This window comes from Euprymna scolopes, chromosome 36, assembly GCF_053919585.1.
Source record: "Euprymna scolopes isolate OS-2025 chromosome 36, ASM5391958v1, whole genome shotgun sequence".
Taxonomy (NCBI): domain Eukaryota; kingdom Metazoa; phylum Mollusca; class Cephalopoda; order Sepiida; family Sepiolidae; genus Euprymna; species Euprymna scolopes.
The window spans coordinates 46,241,186-46,258,889 of NC_136517.1; the positions used below are offsets into that span (position 1 = coordinate 46,241,186).

The 17,704-nt window shown below is 33.7% G+C and overlaps 1 long non-coding RNA gene across 4 annotated transcripts in view; it reads left to right on the forward strand.

Moving 5' to 3' along the window:
* LOC145260221 (uncharacterized) overlaps window positions 1-17,704 on the forward strand; it is a 79,166-nt gene that overhangs the window by 8,342 nt on the left and 53,120 nt on the right. For 2 of the 4 annotated variants that reach the window (XR_013864247.1, XR_013864248.1), the window contains exon 2: window positions 4,953-5,036. This is a non-coding gene — a long non-coding RNA (uncharacterized LOC145260221). Of the gene's footprint in view, window positions 1-4,952; window positions 5,037-10,727; window positions 11,441-14,053; window positions 14,502-17,704 lie in introns of those variants that run through there. The other 2 variants (XR_013864249.1, XR_013864250.1) reach the window with 2 other exon arrangements.

Sequence of the window (17,704 nt, forward strand, 5' to 3'; positions counted from 1 at the left end):
AATATATAATACACTTCATTTACCATTTTTTTTCAAATTTTATAACAAGTTATAAAATTTCAACACGAAACTAAAACGAGCTACTATAAAGTTATTAACTATTTTTTCTTAAACATGGCACAATATCATTAATACGGTCCACACCACCACCATTGTGCCTAATATAGGCAATAAAAAAAATGATAAAACACAATACATGAGTTAAGAAAATGAGAATCGCCAACTACGGTATGAGACAAAATAACGACAACTGAGCAAGCCCATCACACGTATCTACTACAAAGTTGCATTCCGCTTCCCGCCCCTTCCACATCATAATGTCTTCAGATGTAGAAACATTTTCTTAGCCTTCAAGTTGGTATTTGCTTGCCTACATCCATGTCAGAATACATTGGGTTATTCTCATGGCCCTTACACATGCTGCTGATAATTATACAATAATTACTCATAGTAGTGACTACCACTATCGTGAAAAAATTCATATGAAAAATATCATCATTATCATTATCATTAGCACCAATAGTAGCAGCGGTTTAACACCCATTTAATATGCTGTGTGTATTAGATGACTTTTAGCAATCGAGTCCCAAACTAACCCACCTCTGGTCAAGTCTTTCCTGCCACCTGCTATCTCAACTGTTCTATATCTATTAACCCAAGAACTCTCATCCATTTCCAATGTGGTCATACCATAGAAGTCTCCTGTTCTGTAAACATATTCATATACTGTACGGATTTAATCTTTCTCTGACGTCATCAGAATTATGCCTGTCTGTCTTTAAAACTCACATTACACATCCAATTGCATCATTCTCATAACATTTCTTTCCATGCAACACATGTCCTCAAGTTCCACTGTCCAAGTTTAACTTCCATACATCATCATACTGTACAAATGCTGATAGACTTTTAGATAGTGATATCGCTCTCGAATTATTTGGATTCTTCAAACTATTGTTCTCATCTTGAGTGTTATTTGCACAACGTAAAGATTCGACCTTCTTTGGATGTATCGTGTCGAACTCGGGAATCTTTCTGTCCGTCTATACTTCTTGCAGAAACTGGTTCTTCTTCTTCAACCGATCAGTAATTCTGCTTCACTATTCGTGCAGTCAATACTTACAAATAAAAAAAAAAAAAAATAAAAAAATACAAGTTGCACCTAACACACTTTCCACAACTGCAAGAATTTTTATTTCTTTTTAATTTTCTTTTTTACAGTGTTCTACCCTTCTAATTATTACATTATTATAATTTCCTTTCTGTCTTCATCCATTAACAGCGCCCACAGAAATAAGAAAATTCAAACATAAAAATTTAACTATTAACCTAATTCACAATGACTTTTCAAATACAATACCCAACATATGGCTCAACTTTTTTATTTTCATTTCTTTATGTTTTTATTTAAAATGCTTTCTTGCTCTTGCTTTTTGAAGGAGGAGGTGTTTGATCATCACTGTTGATGTAGAATGCTGTTTTGTTCTTAAATCGTCGAAACAGTTTGTTTTCATCGTAAACAATGATGATGCTGCAATAATATTAGGACAAGCATAAATTCTTGGAAACAAAACAATGCAGTGATTGCAAGAGATAAATTGACTTATGAGCAAAGAGTTTTTCGCTTAATGACTTGGGATTGAAAGGTTTGTTTAAAGTTTTTTGAAAATAATAATAATTCATCTGAGCTTTTAGTTTTAAAGTTGTTGCTCCTGAGCATACCGAGTTTCTTCTCCATATTATAAAAAAAAAATATCATGAAATTGGTAGGGGGGACAAATATTCACCTGCGTGAAAAAAAAATAGTTCGCCTCTAGAGGCGAACTATTTTTTTTAAGCAGAAGTTAATTTAAGAAGCGGAAGCATGTAGCGACTGCTACATACTTCGACAGAGACACTTTTGTAGCAATCACCGTTTCGACACCCACGTATATCAGAACACGCAATAACACAATGTTGCGATTAGCCCATTTGCACACATGCAATAAAAGAACTACGTTGTGTTCCACGCATAGTGATACACCAAACAGACTGGAATGTTCGAGAACGTCTCTATATAAGGATTCGACCGTGAAAATCAAATCAGTTTTTTTCAGATTTCTCCAGCACGACACGTGTCAATGAAATTCCGTCAAAAGGGTGATGTTACTCCCCTATCTAGACTTTACATGCGCTACAGACAAAATTCAAACAGTCCAAGATGCAGTTCTACAAGCAAACATAACCGCTGCCCGTGATTATCACATACGCTGGCTGAACTCCGTCTATTCAGACGTAAAGCATCTTCGCTAAGAATACAGCAAAAAATCAATTTAGTTTTGTTCCTGTTTCTTTTCTTGTCTTTCCTGAGACTGGATCTAAAACTTACCCGCCCTTAGAAGGCGTTAAAGTTCCTTGTCTATAATTTACACGGCAAGCACATGAACCTTAAATTCTCTTGCATAATAAACACGTGTTACAAGAAAACACTAACGTGAGAAAAATATTTCCCTAACACATAAATAAATGTTGTTATTTCATATCAATACAGCGATCTCGAGTTCTTTGTCAAGTGTCGTTATTTTTCGAGGTTATTCATATTTTTATTTTATGTATGTGAGGATGTGATTTGGTGAAAACCTGTTAATTGGAGATCTCGTTAAATATACTTTTAACGGTCCCTCGGATACTCTACTATTTTCGACTTCTAGAGATTCCTGCACATGCAACCTCAGTCTTAAAAATTGGTAAATTTGTAGGGGACTAGGATATATAAATACCTCAATCCCGTTACAAAAGAATAATGAAATGAATGGGAATTGAAGGAAACAAAGACTCAAGTAATGGATAAGATAAATGTCGTTTATTTGCTGTTGAAAGAAATGAACATTTTAGTTATAACATGTCCGCGCGTATGTAACCAATGTCCGTTGCAGGACTGGTGTTGTAGCAAGAAAAGGAAATGTGTTTTCATCTCAAGTTTGGGTCATTATTGTTTGTTCGCGCGTGGGAATTGAAGTGAGTGTTGTAGTGGAAATGAGAATCCAGCGTGTAGGCAAGGAAGAGGATATTAGAGTTGTCATCAGTTAGTAGTCAGCTACGCGAAGGTGTTCTTAGTGGCCAGTAGTAGATGGAGAGAGAAAGAGGGAGAATGCATACATACAGTCATTAGCTCGTGCTCCATACATAGTAGGAAGTGGGCGTGAGGTGCGCGTGCGCGCGCGCCGAAACGGCGGCGGCTTGTTCGCCCAACCTCTCTAGTTGAGAGTTGGTCCTAAAAAGAGGATTAGAAACAGCTTGTCTCCATGTTTTATACTCGCTTCTGGAGTGTCTTTTGCGCATGTGTATTTCCTTAGAAAGCGGAAGTGACGTCGTCCATGTGTGTGTTCGTGTTCGCGTGTGTGAGTACATGTGTATACGTAAGCATGTGTGTATATATACGTGAATGTGAGTGTATGTACGCGAACGTGAATATGTGTACATGTGTGGACGTGGGCGCGTATGTTTGCGTGCGCGTATGTATATGACAGCTTGAAATATGAATGTGTGTTTTGTGTGAGACTTGAAAAAGGCTCGTACAGATTCCTCTTACATTAGTGTCCTCCCTATAACTTTCCTTTTCATCATCAACTTTGCTACGCATGTCAGAATTCAAATATTTTAAACAAAACGCCAATTAATCAGGCAATTGACTTTTTACTTTTTAAACAAAATTAATTTAAATGGAATCAACAAACACCCAGGCTACTTTTGATTGCATAAATTTCGTTCTAGAATTAATTAGAGTTGTTTGTTTGTCTTATTGGGAACGATGCCTCTAACATCATGCTGGCCAAATGAATACAGCCAGCCTCGGCCCAACCAGGGAGTTTCCCCAAAGCAACGACTGACGCTACCATTCACGTTGACCGAGCCCACCAGCCGAAGGATTCCCAGCGACACCAGCCGTCTCAGCAGCAGTTCAAACAGCCCTTATTAGGGCTAATAAGATTTTCTACTAATGCAATTCACTACTGCTTGTCTCCTGAGACTCACCAGCAGCAAACTTCACTCCCAGTTTCCAGTGCTTTCAGCTCCCTCCAGTGGTTTCCTGCTCATTCCCGCAAGCTTTCCAGCCCTTGGTGCCTCCAGCACCTCCAGCTCACTCCTGCAGTCTTCCAGCCCTTGGTGCCTCCAGCTCACCCCAGCGCCTGCAGCCTTACAGCCCTTGGTGCCTCCAGCTCACTCCTGCAGCCTTCCAGCTCCTGCAGCTTTCCGGCAACCTCGCCTGCACTTCGCTCCTCCGGCCTGCAACCTTGCTTGCACCTTGCCCCTCCGGCCTGCAACCTTGCCTGCACCTGGCTCTCTACCGACAGTCCGTTCCTTAACACTAACCCCACGTTCTCAGTGTTGCCTGTTTCTTAACACTGACCCTAGATTCTCAGTGTCACCCATTCCTTAACACTGACTCTACGTTCTCAATATCACCCGTTCCTTAACACTGACCACCTCACTTCAGTGTCCATCGACCGTTCCAGATCGTCCTGACGTCCAGACAATCGTTCAAACCCAACAAGCAACCCTAAACCATACTACGTCTAGAGTACCTGTTCCAGACCTCCAGACCTTAGCCTCCAGTGACGTGCGACCTTCCGGACAACCAGCATCCAGATCATATGATTTTTCGCTTCCTTTGCAAATAAAAGGCGAACCTTTGTCTTTAACCAAGCAACCTGTGTTTGTCGTTCTTCCTTGCCTTTTTTGCTGTTTACTTTTTGACCGTGTCTACCTTGTTAATTGTTGGGTCAATTGTCCCCGGACGACCGGCCCTGCAACATATCATTGACAATGGTATTTTCAAGTTAAATTCAAGTTTTACGATATCTTTTTGGCGCTTATGCACTTGTGTTACCGTGCTATTTTTAAACAGTATTTTCAAGTTCAATTCGAGTTTTACGATATCTTTTTTATTAAATTGTTTCATTCATTTTCAGATCCCGTTCGATATTTTGATGTCTAAAATCAACTTCAAGACAAACAATTTCGATCGCAGTGATTATGGCCGCATTACAACGAAAGTAAGCTATTTGTAATATTGACAATTGTATGTGTGTGTGTGTGTGCATTTCCTTACCAAAGTACTTTGTTAATTTTCAGTCTACGGACTCGAGTTTGACATAAGGGGTATCGAGATTTGGAAAAATCTTTTAAATCGGTTTTTGGCCAGAATTTTGGCTGTCAAGGAGTCAAAGTTCAACGATTTGACCTTTGAAAACTCTACCAAACTCCTCTGCCAATTTTGTGTCTTAACACTTGAAATTTTAGATGTAGGTTACTTGGACATGGGTCAAATTTTTTAACTTGCTTTGAGCTCTAAACAATAAATGTTAAGGTGTCAAAATTGGGGTCAAATTAAAAAAAAAGTTGACCTCTCAGTCAATTTTTGATCTAAACATTTGAAATTTTACATAAAGTATATAAAGACATAAGGCAAGCTTTTTAATCGTTTTTTTTTTACTAAAAATTTGGCTGCCAAGAGGTCAAAGTTTAAAAGATTCGACCTTGTGGTCACTAACAAATTATTCAGCCAATTTTGGGTGTAAACATTGGAAATTTTACATAAAGCATATTCAGACATGCAGCAAGCTTTAATCAGTTTTGGAGCGAAAATTTGGCTGCCAAAAGGTCAAAGTTGATAGAGTTGACTTTTACAGAATCTACCAAACTCCTCCGCCAATTTTGGGTCTGAACACTTGAAATTTTAGATGTAGGTTACCGGGACATGAGTCAAACTTTTTAGTATATATATATATATATATATATATATATATATATATATATATATATATATATATATATATATATATATATACACTTGTGCCCGATATTATTCATACCCCTCGGATCTTTGAGATTTCTATAAGAATATTGCTCAAACCAGAAGGTAGACAATATTGAAGGGATTTCAAACAATAAATCAAGCATAAGCATTTAATTTAAACTCAACAAATAAATAAATTATGCAAGTTTGAAACATTATACAAAGAAAGACAATAATGGCACTAGTTCAAAATTATTCATACCTCTCTTACTAATAGTCAATAGCATGCCCTTTATTCTTAATAACTGCCTGTAACCGTTTTGGATATTTATCAACAAGGTTTTTACAAGTATCAACACTGATTTTTGACCATTCTTCAATGCAGTAGTTCTACAAATCCCTCAAATTTCTAGGTTTCCGCTTTTTAACCTCAGTTTTCAATATGTGCCAGAGGTTTTCGATAGGGTTCAGGTCGGGACTCTGGCTAGGCCATTCCAAAACATTAATTTGATTATCCTCAAACCATTTCTTGACTATTTTGGCAGTATGTTTTGGATCATTATCCTGTTGAAGGACCCAGTTTGGTTCTAAATGGAGCTTCTCCGCATCCTGTCTAATGTTTTTCTGGAGTATCTCCAAATATTGCTCCTTCTTCATGGTTCCATCTATCTTGACCAAACTACCTGGACCACTAGCCGAAAAGGAGCCCCAAAACATTAGGCTACCACCACCATGTTTCACCGTGGGTATGGTGTTCTTTGGGTTGTAAGCTTCTCCTTTCTTCCTCCAAACGTAAGACGTAAGAAGCATCCATATGGCCAAACAATTCAATTTTTGTTTCGTCAGTCTACAAAATACTTGAGAAAACGGACTCTGGAGAATTCACATCGGCCCTAGCAAACTTTAGACGTGCTGCAAGGTGTTTTCCGGTGTGCAATGGAGTCCTTCTTGGTCTTCTTCCTTTAAGACCACTTTCATTCAGAGTCCTTTGCAATGTTTGCGTTTATATTTTTATGCCAGAAGACTCCAGATTTTCTAAAATGTCCTTAGTAGTGGTGGTTGGATTTGCATTAACACTTCTTACAATATTCCTGGTGGCTCTAGCAGACAGTTTCCTTTTCCTTCCTCTACCAATCAAGTTGTTTGTTGTGTGGTGGCTCTGGAATTTTTTGATGATGCTCTGTACTGTTGCTGTAGGGACATCAAATGTCTTGGAAATTGACTTGTAACCTAAACCATCCTTATGTGAATTCACAATTTTAGTCCTAAGATCATTACTAAGCTCTTTTTTCTTCCCCATTCTAATAATTTTTATTCTTTTATTGGTTTTCGGTTGATATCATTTTAATTTCTGAAAAATGCAAAAAAACGAAATGAAATTAATCAAAGGTTGTATAAAAGCATTCAAAATAAGAATCAAACAGGAAACAAACAGTCAGAAACTCGATTAATACTGAAAAAATAAGGGGGTATGATTATTTTTGAACATTGCAGATTTTATAAATAGCTGTATATTTCTTTTATTACAAGTATCCCGAGATTTTAAAATGACGAAAATGATCAGAAGAGGTTTATTAAGAATATGTATCAATATGGACGTAAACAATAAATTCTTACAAAGTTACACCTAATAAACTCAATTTTCAAGGGGGGTATGAATAATATCGGGCACAAGAGTGTATATATATATATATATATATATATATATATATATATATATATATATATAATAAAGATGGGACGAACATAGATAAATAAATAAATAAACAAACAAATAAATGAATAATAATAATAATAATAATAATAATAATAATAATAATGGTAATAATAATAAAATCAATAAAATTAATATTAGATAATAATTAAATGATAATTAATATTAGATAATAATTAAATGAGAATACAAATAGTCTCGGTCCTGAAGGAAAATTGTTTCAGTCCCGAAGGAATTCTCATACACAGACCGAGGATAATATCAGAGCAGGTACTTAAATGTATGTGCTTTTGGCTCGAAAGTTACTCTGTGTGTATTGATAATAATGACAATATTTATAAAATATTAATAATAATAATAATAATAATAATAATAATAATAATAATAATAATAATAATAATAATAACAACAACAACAAAACAGAAAACAAAGAGACAAATGACAAAACGAGAAAAGAGAAATGGGAAGAGAAACAACTTCACGGAAGATTCATAAGAATGACAAAAGATGAGAATAACGAAAACACCTGGACATGGATGCGAAAAGGACATATAAATCGAGAAACTGAATCTCTAATAACTGCAGCACAAGATAACTCGATAAGAACCAACCATATCAAAGCAAGAATCGATAAAACACAAGAAAACAGCAAATGCAGACTCTGTGGACAAAGAGACGAAACGATAAACCATATAGTAAGTGAATGCAGCAAACTGGCCCAAAAGGAATACAAAAACAGGCATGACCAAGTGGACTGGGAATTGTGCAAACGACTGCATTTTGAGCGTACAGACAAATGGTACAAGCATAAACCCACAACAGCGCTAGAAAACGAGACCACAAAATCCTATGGGACATGGACATACAGACGGACAAACCCATTCAAGCAAGAAGACCAAGTAATAATTAGCAAGAAAGAAAAATCCTGTCAAATTGTAGACTTTGCTGTCCAGCTGACCACAGGGTGAGTATTAAAGAAAAGGAGAAACAAAGCAAATACACAGAGCTAGCCAGAGAGTTAAAAGGGATTTGGATGATGAAGAAAATCAAAATAGTACTGTCATAATAATGTCAGAAATTGGAATCAGAGGAATAACTGCAAAAGTACAATGACTAACGATAATGAAAACGACTGAAATATTAAGGAAAACCCTTGAATGCGGAGAATAATACAAGAAGACAATATAACGAATAAGCGTTACAGGGAATGAAGAACACCGAAGCTGCATATCTACAAGTTCTACACCCTCATAATGCATCCCCCCATAGTTTCACCACCGCTCCTCCCAATAAAAAAGTAACACCAAAGAGCTGAGAAGGGTCAAGAAGGACTGCAAGATCGAGGAGAGAGCGCCAACCAGACCTCGGTTGGACAAGCGCAAAGAGAACTGGGACTTTGGGGAGACTTAGTGCCACTCAAATTCCAGTATAAACCAATGGCCACTGCCGGCGAGAAATCAATGGTAAGAGGCTGTTGTGATGGTGTAAATTCATTTGCAAATGCTATCGAAGGAGGTGGAGAGAACTGGACGTCTGGGGAAACTTGTCACTCAGCCTCCAGAGAACACCACAGGTTTCCAATCAGATCGTTTGTCGATTTGTGTGAAAGCTCCATGTGAGCCAATAATAATAGTATAAATAATAATATTTATATTTAAACCATAGACCAATAGTAGCTTTTATATAAAAAACATGTGCATAAGGGTACAAATATATATATGCATACACAATTAACACCCATATATACGCATACATACCAACACACAGTCATATTCAACGACCATATGTATATAATATATGCACCCCCCCATACATATAATGCATATATAAATAATAATATGCATAAACAGATATGCATGCATGCACACATATACACGCATATATATCCATACACATGTATATGCATACAATGACATGTACAGGTCCAGGCATGCATACGTGCACCCATATGCATACATACATGCGTACATACCCATATGCGCACATGTACACACATATCATATATACATGCTCTTGTATTTTGTTTTATGCTTATATATTTGTATATGTATGTATATGTATATATGTGTATTTATGTGTATGTGTATTTGTATATTCTATATGTATGTATATATATTTATATATATTTTCATGTGTATATATATATATATATATATATATTCATGTATATATATATATATATATATATATATATATTTTTTTTTTTTATGTGTATGTGCTTGGTGAGAGGTCCCATAGATTGAAGCTCAGACAAGCACTTACTATGAAAATAACGATAAAGCAGAGACAGGCTCGCAATGTCTCTTTTGTGGGAAAGATGTTGCAGGGAAGAGAAAAGGGCATCCACTACTAGGCTACGAAATCTATTTTGAACGTTGTCAAGGCACGATAAGCTGCTTCTAGCAGCTCCTTCCCTGATGTGGCAACAGTACTCCATCATTGGCTGTACCTGCTTTTATATAGGTAGAGAATTGCATCAGGAGTGAGATATCTACTGGGGCGGTAGAAGGATCCTACCATTTTTCCAGCAACCTTGGCAATGGATTTGATATATGTGTTTCATTTCAGATCGGGAGTAAAGGTCAAGCCCAGAAGTTTGTCAAAACATGAAGCCTCCCCAAGATGAGAGTCATTCATTTCAATTGATGCCAGATGGGGATCAGAGCGTTGATGATGTGAAGACAGAAGCTTGGTTTTAGATGCATTAAAAGTAATCAGTCACCTCTTTCCCCATTCTATCCCCTTGCTCAAGATCAGAGGAGAGAGAATCAGAGAGACCTTGGTCGTTTATGGTCTTTGATGTGCTACCATAGATGGTAGTGCTATCAGCATAAATGTCTACAAATGATATAGGGATATGATTTGGAAGATCATTAATGTAGCTCAGGAAGAGAGTTGGGCCCAAGGACTCCAACATTAATACTGAGAGCTTCTGATTTCTGCCCATCAACCACTACTCTTATGAGCCTATCAGAGAGAAATGATTTAATAATTGAGAAGACATTTCCAGCTATACCATAGCTGGAGATCTTGTGAAGTAGACCTTTATGCCATACCTTACTGAAGGCCTTTGATATGTCAAGAGTAATTGCCCTAGAGAGGAAGTTTCCGTTGAGACATTCGCTAATCCTATGAGATATAACTGTAAGCACATTTTCTGTAGATCTAGCAGAATGGAAACACTAAGAAGATTATTTTTGCTGAGATGGTTGAATACTTCTCTATTTAACACAGATTCCAGCAACTTACTCATGACGCATAGGAGAGTTATTGGCCTGTACTGAGAGGGAGATGAACGATCACCTGAATTCTTAAATACAGAGCATACTGATGAGATTTTCCAAGGTGTTGGGAAGCATTTCTTCTTAAGACAATGCTTAAATAACTCTGTAAGTATGGGAGCCAGTTCTGAAGCTTTTTGAGCACTATAATTGGAATGCTGTCAGGGCCATTTGCTTTACTAGAATCAAGGTTTTTGATTAGCTTGGAAACATCACACACAGATATTTGTATGTTGCATAACATGTTTTCAGATACACAAGGAAACACTGGGGGTTGGCGGCCTTGGTTATAAAGGGTATAATTAGCTGCAAATTCTTAGCAAGCTTTGTCTGATGCTGACGAGATTACCTCAGGTTCATTGATGATAGTTGGGATAGAGCACACGCTTCTGTTCAGGATTCTGTTTGCTATTTGCGAAAACTGATGGGAATCAAGCTGCTGCTCAGCTACTTTGGACTTGACGGACTGAGCATACAACTTTCTCGTGTTCTTTATTACTTTTTTACAGTGGTTGCTGGCGGTCCTGAAAGCAGCTTAAGTTTCAGTACATCTATTACGCTGGAAGCAATGGAAAAAGTAATTTCTGTGCACAATGACAGCAGCACATTCTGGAGAGAACCACGGTTGGCTGTTAGGTTTTTGCCGGAATTTTTTTGAGGGTATGAAACGGTCTTTACCTACAATTAACCATCCTTTTTAAACATGGAACGCAGAGGTAGATCTGATATAAATGTATGGAAGTTATCCCAGTCAGCCATAGAGTATCGATATACTGTACGATGGAGAGGTACGTCTGAGGACCTATTACATGTCGTTTTTATCTTAACTGATACAACAGAGTGGTCGGAAGACACCAGTGGAGACAGAATGGAAAATAAACTTAGCTCAGGGCAAGTTATGAGAAAAAGGTCTAGGAGACTTGCATACTGGCTGTCAGTGTCGGGCACACGGGTGGGTTCATGAACAATCTGAGTGAGGTCATAAGCAATGGAGAAATCGTGACAGAACCTCCCCTCGTCATCAGTGTTGTTTGAGTAGGTTAATCATTCCACATTGCGAACATTGAAGTCTCCACAGACGTGAATGTTTGCTGAAGGATACACAGACAGGACGTGGTCAATTTTCTTAGATATGCTTTTAAAGATGGTAACTTTACTGCTGTGGGGGAGATAGAGTGCAAATATAAATACAGTAGTTTGAGCAAGTGCAACCCGGAAGCACATATAGGGTAAGTTAGGATCTCCTCTGGAGATGTCCCTCCCACATGGAAAGCCGTCTTTTATGCCCATACTCCATGCCGATGGAAATCTTGGGGGTCGGATTTAGAAGTTAAGTTCGAGTATCCTTTAATTACGAACTCATCTAGGGTTCAATGTCAGTTGTGCTTAGGAATAATAGGTCTGGTTTAGTCTCCTGTTTGAACCTCTGGAAGGTTGGAACATAGACCCCTCATGCTGGAGAAGGAGACATGGTAGTGGGGGGTGTACATTGGAAGTGTGACATCTGTGTTTAATCGAGTATTTTTTCTGGAAACCTAGTGACTTTAGGAAAATGTTGATTAAACATACTTACTCTTTCTATCAAATATAATACTGTATTATTAATATTATTATACTGTATTATTAACATTATTATACTGTATTATTAACATTATTATACTATATTATTAATATTATTATACTGTATTATTAACATTATTATACTATATTATTAATATTATTATACTGTATTATTAACATTATTATACTGTATTATTAACATTATTATACTATATTATTAATATTATTATACTGTATTATTAATATTATTATACTGTATTATTAATATTATTATACTGTATTATTAACATTATTATACTATATTATTAACATTATTATACTATATTATTAATATTATTATACTGTATTATTAACATTATTATACTGTATTATTACCATTATTATACTATATTATAAATATTATTATACTGTATTATTAACATTATCATACTGTATTATTAACATTATTATACTATATTATTAATATTATTATACTGTATTATTAATATTATTATACTGTATTATTAATATTATTATACTGTATTATTAACATTATTATATTATATTATTAATATTATTATACTGTATTATTAATATTATTATACTGTATTATTAACATTATTATACTATATTATTAACATTATTATACTATATTATTAATATTATTATACTGTATTATTAATATTATTATACTGTATTATTAACATTATTATACTATATTATTAATATTATTATACTGTATTATTAACATTATTATACTATATTATTAATATTATTATACTGTATTATTAATATTATTATACTATATTATTAATATTATTATACTGTATTATTAACATTATTATACTATATTATTATACTGTATTATTAACATTATTATACTATATTATTATACTGTATTATTAACATTATTATACTATATTATTAATATTATTATACTGTATTATTAACATTATTATACTATATTATTAATATTATTATACTGTATTATTAACATTATTATACTATATTATTATACTGTATTATTAACATTATTATACTATATTATTATACTGTATTATTAACATTATTATACTATATTATTAATATTATTATACTGTATTATTAACATTATTATACCTCATTGTTAATATTATTATACTGTATTATTAACATTATTATACTATATTATTAATATTATTATACTGTATTATTAACATTATTATACTATATTATTAATATTATTATACTGTATTATTAACATTATTATACTATATTATTATACTGTATTATTAACATTATTATACTATATTATTATACTGTATTATTAACATTATTATATTATATTATTAATATTATTATACTGTATTATTAACATTATTATACTGTATTATTAATATTATTATACTGTATTATTAATATTATTATACTGTGTTATTAACATTATTATACTATATTATTATACTGTATTATTAACATTATTATACTGTATTATTAATATTATTATAATGCATTATTAGTAATATGGCTCCCGGCAACACCGAGTTAAGAAAAAAAAATCAAAACAAAAAAAAAAAAACAATAACAACAGAAGTCGTTTTTGCCGAAGCAATGCTGCATTTAAACGCACCTGTTCTATCTAGGATGTTCAGCACTTTTTCATTACTATATGTCACTGAACAAGAGGGGATTGCAACTTGCATTGTTATGATGACTGAACTTATACATTCATGACCTGAAAGTTTCATTTTTCTGTTGCAGGTATTGACGTTGTGAAACTCTAAGAAAGCACTCTCTGTCATAGACGTGCGTCAGAAGCAGAGATGCGTCATTGAATTCCTGGCAAAAGTGCATTGAAAATGGTGGTGACTATGTAGAAAAATAAATTCTGGAACACAAAAGGTCGCTCGTTTACAAGATACTACTCTCGTCTTTATAGCCCTTCAACTTTTTGAGTTAAAAATATTAGGCTTTATTCTTAGAACGACCTTCGTATATATATATATATATATATATATATATATATATATATATATATATATATATATAGCCGCACTGATCAGTTGTGATACCACGAAACAGTACTGTATGTGTGTGTGTATATATATATATATATATATATATATATATATATATGTATATGTATGTATATATATTATCTATATATAAGCAAACATTGTTAAACATAAGAGAATTTTACTTGATTAAACGTTATTTTTAATTTTACTTCTTATTTTTCTAATCTTTTTTTTGTTTTTTTTTTGTTTTTTGTTGTTGTTATTGTTGTTAAAATCAGAAAAATTAACGAATGTTCCATAAGTATCACTAGCACCTTCGGTTCTTCGTCGTATCATCTTCAGGTAATAAAAAGAAATGAACAAAAAAACTGAAAAAATAAAAACAAGAAAAAGAAAACAACAGAGAACCGTGTATGCGAAGTTGTTAGACGCCAAAAACAACAGACCAGTAAAGTTCGTTTTCTTAAACAAATCTTTTGGACTTGATTAGTCCTTAAATCAGGGTCCAGTGTTAAATTTAAAAATCGACTAATTTGGAGCATATTAGTTCTAATTTAATTTGGCTTGAAACAATGCTCAGAGTATGATGGTTTATATTTGTCATCGGTTTTGGATGTACATTTTATGGGAATACATGACAAGAGGACAGACAGACATGTTTCGTGGAACATTTAATTATGAGTATAGATGGCAAACCGAAAAAGTGGTCAAGAAACAGCTATGCAATAAATAAATGTTCCTAAAAATAAATTACATTACTCTTCCATCTGTCTGGATAGGCTTTTTTGTGTTTTTGGCTTATTTTAAAGTTTTTTGTTTAAGTTAAAACGACAACAAGATGATGGACATGAGGCAGTACTCTTTGGAGTATCGATAATTACTCAAAGATCAAAAAATGAAACAAAATATTAATAGAAATCCATCCAATAAATGTCACGATGGCATTAATTAGGTTGATTTCTATCAGTATTTTGTTTCATTTTCGAGTGTTGACCGATTATCGAGACTTCAAAAGTAACCGTTTCATGTTCGCCATCTTATCGTTTTAACTAAGCAACTCGGCACTATTTGCATTTCGAAGTAAAATAAACGTTTTAAAATAAGTTAAACACACACAAAAAAATTGTCTAGGTAGGTAGAAAGGTAACTAATCTTGGCTTTGGTAACATTTAAATGCTCGTTTCGTCTTTCATACATCATACATGATAGACACATAAGAAACCAATTATGACTTTTAAAAGCTAAATGAAAGGTCCATTAACTTATCCAACCCATAATAGTCATCAGACTGCGATTCAAAGTTGCCAACTCTTAAACAAAACTGGTAAAATTTTAAACGATTAAAAGAGTGTTTTAGGCAAAAGAGAGATATTTAAAACTTGTTTGGATAATAATTAAATCCAGACAATTAGCAAATAATTATTTATTATCCTTTTTAAATTGTCTTGTGTATAACGTAGGTTGACTTGGCTCTGATATTGCAACTCTCCTATTATGTCGTTGGTTGTTACGTTGCATGCACCGAAATTTATAATCATATCAGTTCTAAGGAAAAAAAAGAAGAGAGAGTTTTTTTTTTTTTAATTTATTCACTAATGAATCAACACTTATTAAGACTTAAAAGTTACTCGAGGATAAAGATTAACGAGATGCATAAATCCGGAGTTAAATGACGATGAATATTAAGAGAGGATTGAAAATGATTAATGGAACTAACAAAGTTTTATTACTTAAAGGAATGGTTTATGACAAATATTTGTTGACATGGTATTTAAAAATGACCATGTTGTTATCTGCAGGGAAAAAGTCCCGTTGTAATGTGTTCCATAGATGAGAAGGTCTTGGAAAGAAACGTCATTTATTGGAATTTCTGCTAGATGCTAGACAAACAATTTTTTTTACTTCTTTTCAATTGTGATGAAATCATGTAGTTCTTGCTGTGAATGTTTCACAGGGAGGAACCGGGGATTGGAACTCAATTGAACACTTTCCATAGAAATAACGACAGAGAAGAAAAACGTTTCTGAATTTTTGAGATGAGGATTAATTATTTGTATTATTTGAATTCTTTGGATTACAAGGACCCGTGGTGTTGCAGATAAAATTCTTGGTAAAATTCAGTTGTAAGTTATACTCTGTTGGAAGTTGACGGTTCAATCCTCAATGCGGGCAGCACTTACAATGCAATTACAAAATACTTAAGACTTCTACTCAGTCATGGCTGACGGAATAAGAGCATGCTGTATTAAATAAAGAGTTCTGTTCAAAATGCTGTACAGATTCCCAAGTTTGACAGAAAAATTCTGGAGTTTGACAGAAAGATTCCCAATTTCGACAAGATACACTTAAAGAAGGTCGGAGGTTATATCGACGGAAACGTTGTGAAAATAACACCCATAATGAAAACAGTAGTCCAAAGAATCCAAATAATATGAAGAGACGACAAATACCAGCAATGTCATTTATGTGAGAAAGGAGATATAAATAAATAGAATAGAAAAGTGATAACGTTGATGGAATGATTTTTAAATGTACATCTTTTTTTTTTTTTTTTTTTTAGAAGGAGTTACACTCTGTTGCAGTGACATAAAACAGCAAGCGTTTTTGAACGCTCTTTTTTTATTACTTTTTTTTATTATTTACGTATGAATCACCATTTATGGAGACTAAAAGATACATTTTATTTTTCTACTGCATCATTTTCTGTAATTTTTGGAATTTATACTAATTTCGACATAACATGTAAGTGTGTAATGATGTTTTCACCTGAAATGCGTTGGTTTCAAAGATCACTAATTTCCACAAGCACCAAGTTTGCTTTATTAAAAATTTTTTCCTGTTAATTATGCCTGCAGTAGGTTTGGTTGTTTTATTTTATGGCATATCAACCCTTTTCTGAGTTGAATAATTTTGGCAAAAGTTTTTATGCTTCAAGTTCTTTATATCATCAAATATTTATTCATGGTGTTTAGTTTGGTTGTTTTGTTTTACAGCATATCAACCTTTGTCGGGTTCAATCATTTTGACAAAATGTTTTATACTTCAAGTTCTTTGTATCTTCAAATATTTATTCATGGCGTTTCATTTGGTTGTTTTGTAGAGGAAAAAGGTTGTTTTGTTTTTGGCTTTGCAGAACATGATTGAGTTTTGCAAAGGGAAAGGAAAAAAACAATAACATCAATGTTTGGTGCATTTAAGTCAAGAAACTGATATCCTCAGGCAGCTTGATCTGGTAGAACCAGATGTTAAAGTGGGGGCACATCTGAATAAGGTAAGAGAGGAGAATCCTTTATTCATGACTAAAAAAAAGAAAATATTGATCAGAACTAAATATTAAAATCGATGAAATCGATTGAAATTATTTGTTTTTCTTTTTAACAAAATGGGCCAATAT